The sequence below is a fragment of the Heterodontus francisci genome, chromosome 13, assembly GCF_036365525.1.
Source record: "Heterodontus francisci isolate sHetFra1 chromosome 13, sHetFra1.hap1, whole genome shotgun sequence".
NCBI classification, from domain to species: domain Eukaryota; kingdom Metazoa; phylum Chordata; class Chondrichthyes; order Heterodontiformes; family Heterodontidae; genus Heterodontus; species Heterodontus francisci.
This window is the reverse complement of record NC_090383.1, coordinates 103,757,829-103,769,220: the sequence shown is the minus strand read 5'-3', so window position 1 is coordinate 103,769,220 and position 11,392 is coordinate 103,757,829. Positions and strand designations below refer to the sequence as shown.

General features: G+C 39.6%; 1 long non-coding RNA gene across 1 annotated transcript in view; it reads right to left on the bottom strand.

The window, feature by feature from the left end:
- Nucleotides 1–11,392, bottom strand: part of LOC137376548 (uncharacterized) — a 75,591-nt gene that overhangs the window by 62,723 nt on the left and 1,476 nt on the right. The window lies entirely within an intron of this gene.

The following is an 11,392-nucleotide window of genomic DNA, read 5'->3' as shown; positions in this document are numbered from 1 at the left end:
TCTAACGGTAGAGATGAGATGAGCTCATCAGCTCTTTTCTAACTACTGAAATTTAAGCAGACAAGTGCACATCTCTACTTTTCCTGACTAGAGAATCATCAACAGGCAGTATAACTGTGTGCTATCTGGTTACACTCTTGCATTTAAAACTGGTACCAACAGTATAGGTGCACCAAAAAGATGTCTCACAAGTTAGGAAGCTCTGTTATCTGACCTCACTTTTAACCCTGCTCCCACTGAACACTTGGTACCTTTTCTATGGGTATCTATGAGTGGCTTCCTGCCACAAATCTCTGCTAACTATTATTGAAAAGAAACCCTTTGTTAAGAATGGCCAAGCCTCCACATCCCCAGACTCAACAGGTGCATTGCCTTCTTTGAAACTCACACGTACCATACAGTCCCCCTTTTAAAATCAGGGCCTATGATTTTTTGAAACATAACGAAGAGGAGCTTTGCTTTGTCTGCACATATGATGTGATATTTAAGGCACTATAGTGAAGGCATTGTTACTTCATCTGATACACTAAAAAATGAGCAAAAGGCAGGAAAGGACTCCTATTCCTAATTCTACGGGACTTAGCATTATTTCAAGTGGCCATCCCTTCCCCCAGCTCAGAGTCAGATAGATTTCTAGCCACAGATCATAAGAGGAATAACTCCGAGGCAAAACTGCATACTGGTGAACTAGTTCAGATAGTGAAAATGATGTTCCACCTATATCTAATCTGCAGCTGGAATACTTCAACTGAACAAAGTTGTACTTTTGATCCAAAATGTACATGTTTTTAAACAGCTGTATGTAATATTGTATTCAAAGGTGTTGTTTATGTAGTACATGGTCAAAATCCTAAATTTAAGATGTGATAGCTAGAAGATTGTGTCTGGAGCACACCTTCTCTGAAATTTCTATTTCTGTCTCCCTTTTCCTTTTCCCCTCTCCTTGCCCTTCCCCATTGAAATTCAGAGTCATTTACAGTGCCATTTGGCCTATCAAGGCTATGCTGGCTCTCCCTAGAGCAATCCAGTCAGTCCCATTCCCAGTAGCCCTGCAAGTTTATTTCCTTCAAGTGTCCATCCAATTTCCTTTTGAAATCATTGATCGTTCCTGCTTGCACCATCCTCGTAGTCAGCAAGTTCCAGGTCATTACCACTCACTACGTAAGAGAGTTCTTCCTCGCATCCGCCTGCATATATTGCCAAAAACTTTAAATCTGTATCTCCCGGTCCTTGTAACATTAGCTAATGGGAACAGTTCTTTCTTGTCTACCTTATCTAAACCTGTGATAATCTTGTATACTTCTATCAAATCTCCCCTCAATTTCCTTTGCTGCAAGTGCAGCTTGCATGTTGAGGAGACTGTCTCCACTTTGCTACATTAACACAGAAAAGTAGTAGTAATTTAACATATTTGCTTTTCTTGGTTACTTAACATCACCTTTAAGAACTTTCAAAGACCCTACCATTTTCTTTTCATCTATTAATTATGAATATAGAAATGGTCAACAATCCTTTTAACATTCCTTGTAAATTCATATTTTAAGAATTTTTTTTGTCCTTATTCTCTGATTGTTTCCATTGAAGCCCACATCAGTCTTTTCCTCTGTAAATCATCTTCCCTATTATGCTTCCTCTCATTCCATTTTTTTTTATATGTTCATGGGACTTGATGAGCAGCTTTGGCAAGGCCTCTCCTTCTAGGCAATGGAGGTGCTGTCAAAGGAGCCATGGTGAGTTGCTGCAGTGTATTTTAGTGGATGGTGCAGAGCGCAGCTGGTGTTGGAGGGAGTGAATGTTCAAGGTGCCAATTAGGGACCTGCTTTATCCTGTATGGTGTTGAGCTTTTTGAGTGTTGTTGGAGCTGCACTCATCCAGACAAGTGGAGAATATTCCATCACACTCTTGACTTGTGCCTTGTAAATGGCGAAAAGGGAGTCAGGAGGTGAGGTACTCTGCAGAATACCCAGTCTCTGACCTGCACTTACAGCCACATTATTTATGCGGTTTGTGTAGTTGAGTTTCTGGTCAATAGTGACCCCAGGATGTAGATGGTGGGGGATTTGCCAATGATAATGCCGATGAAAGTCAAGGGAAGGTGGTTAAACTCTCTTGTTGGAGATGGTCATTATCTGGCACTTGAGTAGTACAAATTTTATTTGCCACTTATCAACCAAAGCCTGAATGTTGTCCAGGTCTTGCTGCATTTGGGCACTGACTACTTTGTTACTTGACGAATTGCAAATGGAACTGAACACTGTGCAGTCATCAGCAAACATCCCCACTTCTTACTGTAATGGGAAGAAGATCATTGATGAAGTAGCTGAAGATGGTTGGCCTAGCACACTGCCCTGAGGAACTTCTAGAGCAATGCCTTGGGGCTGAGATGATTGGCTTCCAGCAACCGTAACCAACCTCTTTGTGCTAGGTATGACACCAGCCAGTGGAAATGTTTCACCATGATTCCCATTAATTTTACTAGGGCTCCTGGATATCAAGGGCAGTCACTCTCACCTCATGAGCTGGTCATAATTTCATCACACAGTCGGTTGCAGAGTGGCGCAATCCAATCAGCGGGTGCTATCAAATTTCCAATTCAGCTTTGTCTGCCATTTTCTGTCAAATTTTTGCATCAGAACCTGACCCATCTTCATGTCCCAACAAGTACAGCACCTCTTCCTCCCATTTGTCTGTTTCTGGGACAACTATGAAACTGGTTTTCAGTCACATTACAAACGTGTGTAAATAGGGAATTGAATCATTTCTAATAATGCAATTTTTTTAAAACCTTTTAATGGCAATTGGTATTTTACTTCAATTCTCCAGCTTACAGTGGAGAGAGATATAGTTTGAATGGGAGACATGAGAACAGAATAGAGAACAGGAACTAAAGCAAACTCATTGGGATAGTAAGAGTACTGTGTATATTTGAAATTTAATATACAACTATCATATTAAGTCAACTTTTTAATTCATGCTGTTAGCATTAATTCTGTACTATGTCCAGATTAAAACTCCACTGTACTATTCAATTTTATCACTGCTGAGGGAAACTTAAAAATTCTGTCCTAACTCATAAGTCTGACTCAATTCTGCCAGTATTTCTACTGTTTGGCTGTATTATGTCTAATGTGACCGTAAAGCAACACTTCTACAAATCACATGCTAACTCAAAATCTTGCAACCCATTCTGATCTTTTTCTTCTCTCTGGGTGTGCTCATTCAAGAGAAACCAGAGGAGGAAGATGAGCAGTATCTAAGGCCTTTGGTTTCAGCCTTAATCACCTATGGATCATTCATCTTCTCTCTTAAGCTTAGTCCAGGGATATACCCTAGAGAGGAATGCACAGGGTGACACATATAACACAAGTTGAAAGGGGGATCTGGAGTTGGAAAATGTGACAAACATTGTTGGTCAGGAGCTGTCTATCCTTTGCAGAGGAGCTTTGGGATGCAGATTTCAGAGGCCTTCTTTAAAAAAAATGCTGAAAAGATCACACCCGAGATGGTCAGTCAGAAAGGGCAGTAGATGACAACTTCGTTGGGCGAATGCAACACCTACATCAGCAGCATAACTTGTTTGATATATGTGCACCACTGCAGAGGATGGCAGCTCTAGGGACTTCTGCAGCAGGAACCCTATATCCCGTCTTGGCTTCTGCAAAATGCTACCTTAAAAGCCATGGATTGGAGAGAGCTGTCTCCAGTCTCTAGTGATTATGCTGGAATGGAGAAACGCATGGTCTGGATTTTGCAGCGGTAATGATGGCAAGAGTGTCGGTGTTTGCCATCAGTACTCCACTAACATTGACAGCAACTTTGGGAGTCTGCACACATGCAAAATACCAAGCAGAAATCCAGAAATTGCTGTCAATGATTTTAACACTCCTCCAGAGGTCCTTACAGAGTGCAATCCCTCGGCAATCAGGGAATTGATAAAAACTTTCATGTTAGTCTCACTGTAAAAACCCTTGAAAAAGTTACACCTTGTTGAAGGTGGTGTAACTCGGTTATAACAGCATACTAAGTTCATAATTACTGCTAAACACCCCTACTGGCCCCGAAAAGCTAATTTTATATTTGTGGAATGTCAAATTTCTTAAATTGATAAAAAATTGCAAATATTTGTAAAACAGATTAATTTCAAAAGATTGCTTATAACATTTTAGCATCTATCTTAATTCAATTATGATCATTTATTTCATTGTCCTTCGCTTTTAAAATAAATTTTCAGATTATCAATTCTTTTAACGTCCTGGTTTGCTGTCTGAGAATACAGTGAAACTGATTGGCTACTTATCCTGCTTACTGATATCACTGCTACTGGATGCATGGTCATCCCCCTTGTCTTGGCACCAGATTTAAACTGCCATCGTGCAAGAGAAAATCCACACCATAAAGATCACTATGGTGGGCAGTTTTCTTCAAGGTCAGCAGCAAGCACCATTGCTTCACCGTTGACCATAAATCCAGTCTATTATTTCAGTTCTTCCTTGATTTGGTTGGTACTATTTGGACATTGTTCTTGCTCATTAATGGCTAATCAGGTCTGGCGTCTGGTACTAATGGCCTAGCCAGTATGATGATGCTGTCTCAGGACAGTACCATGTGAGCGTCCTTCTATAAGCGCTCTTATGCCTATGAATGTGGTAGAAAACATAGGAGAGGTCAGACTGTCCTCACAATAGCGTGAGACGCAGCCTGCAGCATGCCCTTCTTGGGACTCAGCTGCTCCAAGAAGGGTGAGACTTCTGTCCCCAAAGACTGCTGGAAGAGTACTGCAGCCAGCTACTTCAGACTCCTGACAGTTGGAGAAGCAGGACCTTAGAATAGAAGCATCAAGGAGAAACAGTGTAAGTAATTATTAATGAAATACAAAAATTAGGTTACTAAAATTATTGGGTGTATTAAAGTAATTGATTGTTTTGACAAGGACAGCATCTTTGATTAGGTGGCATGAATGGAAGACATCTAAATTTAATTCGCACAGATCAGTTTCAGTACATGAATGAATCTTATTGTTGGAAAAAGGCAGAGGTGTAGATAGGACTATTAATGTAGTGGGCAGAATTAAAAGTCAAGAGAAAGTCTCCCATAACACATTTGTTCAAATGTATCTTGCAGCCAGTAATGGATTCAATTGTTGCCAGCATGGGCATCCTCTGCCTGACACCTGAATCTCTTGACCACCTTCCCCTTTCTCCTCCAAGTGCTTCATGAGGAATCTCTGACAATTTGAACAACATAAGACACCCTGCCACCATAACCAAATTATATTGAAAGCATCACCAGACCAATATAGGCATCTAACCTAGCCCTTCAGAATAGTATTAATTGCTCTATGATGACTCTGGTTGTAGCATAAACCTCATTGTAGTAGTACTCCACTGGTGTCTTGGGAAGATGCACACGTCGTTAGCCACTGCTGTGTAGGGTAGCTTGATCTTCTAGGGTTATCTTTGATACTTGCTTTTCTGGCCTAAAAGAGTGGTGGTACAGTGAAATGAAGGCACGGTGATAACTGTCAGGAAAGCGAGCATTAACGTGCATAATACAGGGTTGTTGGTCAAAAAGGGCTGCACAGTGGAACTTTCCTGTTGTAGAAGTGAATGAGATTGATGAAGGAAACATATATGGCCATATGGGTACAATCTCTGGCTCCTTAACCTGTAGTGTATCACGCCACTCCATTCTAGTCCATGGCTCAATCATACTGTTGGCAGGTGTCCAGTGGAAAGCTGATGTACTGATTCTGGCAAACTATATCTGTGACTTTCTTCATGTCTCAGTGTAGGTGATTGGCCAGTGATACAGATGTCCCCAGGAGTAGCCAGAAATAACCCTGTAACAGAAATTCAGGGCAGTAGCGACCTTTACAGCCACTGGCATTGTGCTCTTAATAGTAAAAATAGGCTGCTATTTCTACAGCATGTGACGTAACTTGATGGCTTCCATTTTTGAAACATTGATCTCATAAGTACTGCTCCTGACTCAGGTGGAAATAGGAATTCCTTGATCCACATATTCGTTAGTGAGAATACTGATAGGTGGGTGTCATAAGCCTCATGTGCTGTGTGACTATCCTGCATTTCTTCTACCAGCAGGTGGGCCTGCTTAAAAGCACTGTTGGGTCACCAGACTCTGGGAAATTGCAGCCTGGACTTTGTGTGCTATGCCTTTTATGTGCCTAGGTAAGGAGGGGTGTATTTTGCCAGTCAAATCCAGGCAATACAGAGCAGTAGTCACTAAAGTCTGAACTGTATTGACAAATCTCTAAAACAGAAGTCTGGGCTGTCATGCTGAAACTGGTCAGCCTGGCCTTGAGTACTTGATTCATTTCTGGTCAATAAGGTACAAGAAAGACTAACCTGTGAAGGCAGTGCATAGAAAGGCCACAAGGTTGATCTCCTGGTCAATAAGAGGGAACCTTATAGGGGTATGTAAAACACAATGCAGAATAGAAAAGATAAATCCGACTCAGTATTTTAAGTTCAGCCACCAAGAGGTACAAACTGGTAAAAGGCAAGTTCCAATCTGATATTAAGGAAACAATTTTTCATCCACAGAAAATCTCAGGAAATTTTTCAAGAGACAGAGGCTCAGATGAAAGACACACAGTAAGTTTGCATAACTGGATGAACTGTGTGGACCTCCCTCACATATTTCTGATCTTATGCATCTTCCCAATCCCCCAGTGATAGCTCTTGAACAAACATAATATATTACCTCTTTTGTTCACGGTCAAGTTTGAGTAATTTTGAACAAATCCCATTATTTGTTGCTTTACAGTTGAATAAAAAAATATATAGATTGGGTCTATATGTTTGTCTGCAACATTTTACACACCATTTCAAGATAAAGGGACAAAAGTGAACCCGAACATTACTGCTAATCGTTCTTAACATATAGTATACATGCTAACTTGGAGTTGTTCCAATATATCTATGGTACGCTCATGCATCTTCTAGCAACTGGATAAATGCGGTATTAGCAGAAGCCTGCCCATTATTAGCATTGTAAGTCACTGGAGATAGAAGTGATGGAAAATACCTCCAAAGTGAGGAAAATAATGCTTAGTGGAGTCTTAGATTTCATTCCATTGGAGCTACGTAGAATAAAAAGCCACTTCAGTCTGATATTACTTTTTAAAAAACACTCCCAAACGTATACATTTTTTCACTATTTTGCTGAAGACAAATAGATTCTAAACATTTCAACTGGAATTTGCTCATGGCTGGGATTTGCATTTTAGATCTGGTCTGAATTATGGCCAATATACATTACAGCAGTTTTTTTTTTTAAACTTAGGCAAATGACAGCTTTGCAAAGAAAATTGGACACACGTGGCAGTATGAGAAGTGGTTCCTATGACAACAAATGCAATCCAGAGTTTCACTAAACAGTGAAGTTTAATTGCTGTAGCTTCTCATTTCATGACTGTGTAAAAATACTATTTACTTTCTGAAGCATATTAAAAATTACTGTCAACAAATAGTGGTCAAATTCAAAATCAGTCATTCCAACCTTGTATAGATCACTAGTGAGCCCATATTTGGATTATGAGTGCAGTATGGAAATCCTACCTTTGAAAGGGCATTCAAAACAAAAAGAGTTCTGAGAAGAGCAACAGGGATCATTCCCGGAAATTAAAGAAATCTCATAGCACCTAATTTGCATTTACTGGAGAAAAGATAGAGAAAAAACAGAAGCAACATGATCAAGCTTTTTAAAACAGAGGTGCATGGACAACGTAGATCTCAGCAAGTTAGTTGACCTGAACTGTGAGCACATATTGAGGACACATGTATGGAATTTTCAGACTTTGGATTTGGAAACAAATTGTGCAGTTTGTGTGTACCATCCCATAATTTCATTACATTTCAGCAAACAGGGGAAGTATACCTTTCCAAAGGAACAATGAAGTTTTTGCTTCAGTAAAATTGCTGGAGTGCCAGACACATTGAGAGGGTTGGCTAAGGATATTCAAGACAAATATGCCTTAATTAAGTCTTCCTACCCTTTGATATCCATTACAGAACTGTGGCTTACTCTCATTCCTATTGAGGAGACTTTTTCCAAAAGAGTTGCCAGAAGTAATTGAATATAAAGAAACAGTTGGGTTGGCATGGTTTACAAGGTTGTAGCGATGAGATTTGAATGGCATATAAATTACAAAGAGTGATTTGTGTAGTCATTAACAAAATATTTTATTACAGCTCATTATTCACTAACTCAACTTTGCTTTTCAATAGACACTTTTTAAAGAGAAAACAGTATTACAAAGAGTTATAAATTGAGAAAGTTTACTACATAAGTAGCATATAAAATGTTTTCAACTAATAAGTGGTCTCCTCAAGTCACAGAGTGTAATATCTTTTGCTGATGGTGTGAAGTCTACCATGCCAACTGTAACGGAGCAAAGATCTGTTCTGTTTCATAACAGACCCTAACCAATAAAAGTACTGCCTTGAGTACTGCATTCAGTTATGATTACTGAGGCATAAGGAATACTAAACTAAGGTGACACTGCTAAGAAAGACCATGCAGGTGATCCCCTTGAATGAAAAGTTGAAGTCTTGGTATAAATTGTTGCAGGTGAATGTAGAGTGATTAATTTTTAAAATCACAAGAGAGAATCTTAAGGAGCACATTCAAGTTCATGATAGATAAGGCTCCTGGCTCTAACAACTTTCTTTTCCAGGTCCTGAAAAAAGAAAGATTTGCATTTATGTAGGACCTTTCACAGTCTTAAGAGGTCCTAAAGTGCTTTAAAGCCAATTAAATATTTTTGAAGAGCAGTCACTGTTGTAATACAAGAAACATGGCAGCCAACTTGCACATAGCAAGGTCCTACAAACAGTAATGTGATAACGACCAGATAATTGCTTTAACATTTCGAATTTACAGCACAGAAACAGACCATTTGGCTCAACTGGCCCATACCATTTATATTCTACATGAACCTCCTTCCATCCTACTTCATCTAACCCCATCAGCATAACCTTCCATTCCATTCTCCCTCTTGTTTATCTAGCTTCCTCTTAAATGCAACAACACTATTTGCCTTAACTACTCCATTTGATAGCAAGTTCCACATTCTAACCACTCTCTGGGTGAACACGTTGCTCCTGAATTCCCTATTGGATTTATTAGTGACTAGCTTATATTTGCAGACTCTAGTTTTGATCTTCCCCACAAGTAAATGCTCCGATTATAATGCAGCGAGGTTGGTTACTTGGCCGATGAGTTAGTAAGTATTTGAAAACCTAAATCAGATATTTGATACATTTACAGAGTTTTTCATTCCAGAAACAGTTTCTAGGAGTGGAATGTGCAGATGTCAGAAATGTTTGTTCCCTTAAGTTGATAAAGGAGACACCTTATGCATTCTATTATCTGAAATTGCAGCACAGCAATGTTACAACCGGGTCAGTTACTGATAAAGTAAGGAAAGAATTTTGGCCAAGTGACATTCCTATCTGGATACAATCAGTAACATAGTTACAGAGGAACGCATTAAAAAAGTGCTAAACGGTGGGTCTCTCTAAAACCCAGTACATTAATCCAAGATCAGCCTTTATACACTTAATTCATAAATATCCATCGCTGAGAATACGATAACCTACTGGAGTGGGAAACTAAAACAGTAATCCACCACTGATAAAAGACTGGGGAGAACTCTTCTTTCTTCTTTGGCCTCCTTATCTCGAGAGACAATGGGTAAGCGCCTGGAGGTGGTCAGTGGTGTGTGCAGCAGCGCCTGGAGTGGCGATGAAGGCTAATTCTAGAGTGACAAATTTTTCTGCAGCACCTGTGGAAGAGCCTGATTGTCGGGGCTGTTACACAGTTGGCTCTTCCCTTGCGCCTCTGTCTTTTTCCTGCCAACTGCTAAGTCTCTTCGACTCGCCACACTTTAGCCCCGCCTTTATGGCTGTCCGCCAGCTACCCTGCTCAAAACTGGTGCAAATGAATGAGTCCTCTTGCAGATATTTTTTCAGATTTGAAAATAGCAAATCTGACTCCCATCTTCAAAATAAAAGGGGTAAGAAATGAACTATTAAATTTATATACCTGAAATGAGCCTTACTTCCAATGTTGGGAAAGTCTTTGAAAGTATTATGAGGAAAATAGTTAGGGAGAATCTGGAGGGGCATGAGCTAATCTGATAGTCAGCATGACTTTCGGAGTGGGAGTTGACTCTTTATTGGATTTCTTTGAGGAGATAACAGACCTAATGGATAGGGGAGAGAAAGGTATTTACCTGGCTATCATGATGGCTTTTCACACTGTTCCACATAACAGACTACTCCATAAAATCCAAGAGCATGGGATAGATGAAAAGATATTAGAATGGATTGGCAAATGGTTGGTTGGTAGACAACAAGTAGTGGTGCAAGGAGAGATAACTGGTTGACAGCCAGTTTTCACTAAATTGTCACGATGTTCAGATTTGCAGCCATTGTTATTTATAATTCTTATAAATTATTTAGAGAAAGGAATTATACTCGAAGTGTCAAAGTAAGTATCCTAATTAGGAGCAATGGAATGTCATGATTATCAAGGATCTTGACATGCTCAGTGGGTGGAAGAATGGCAATGCAGGAAATGGCAGGGAAGTAGCAGAGCAGGAGATATTGAAGTTGTAGTGTGAAGTTCATAGTGTGAAAAGTCAGCATAATGTTCTCAGACTTTATAAAAAGCAAGCAGAATGTTGGGATGCATAGCAATGGGTACAACAAAAATCAAGAGATCAATTTAATACTGTATTTGGCCTTGGCGCTACTATATCTGGAGTACTGCGTCTTTTTCAAAAGGATGTTCAGTTATTGGAAGGGCCTATGCTTAGCTGAAGGTCTTACCTTAAACTGTTATGGTTTAGGTCGTAAAGCTATTGCATTTTGTCTCACAGCAAAATAGAAAATGTCAGGAATGCACAGCAGGTCAATTAGCGTCTGAAAGCAACAGATTAATGTTTGGGATAGGACATTTAATTAGCAACTTTTGTATTCATTATTTTCACTTTTACACTTTTAAAATGAAAAATTTTGAAGGTGGCAGGACAAGTTGAGAAGGCTGTTAAAAATGCATATAGGATCCTTGGCTTTATTAAAGAATAAAGTACAAAGGCAAGAAAGTTATTCTAAATCTTAATAAAAACACTGGTTAGGCCTCAGCTGGAGTATCTCATTCCATTCTGGGCACCATACTTTAGGAAGGATGTCAAGGCCTTGCAGAGAGTGCAGAAGAGATTTACTAGAACAGTACCAGGGATAAGGGATTTCAGTTATGCAGAGAGACTGGAGAAGCTGGGATTGTTCTTAGGGCAGAGAAGGATCAGAGGAGACACGATAGAGGTGTTCAAAATCATGAATGTTTTTATAGAGTAAATACGAAA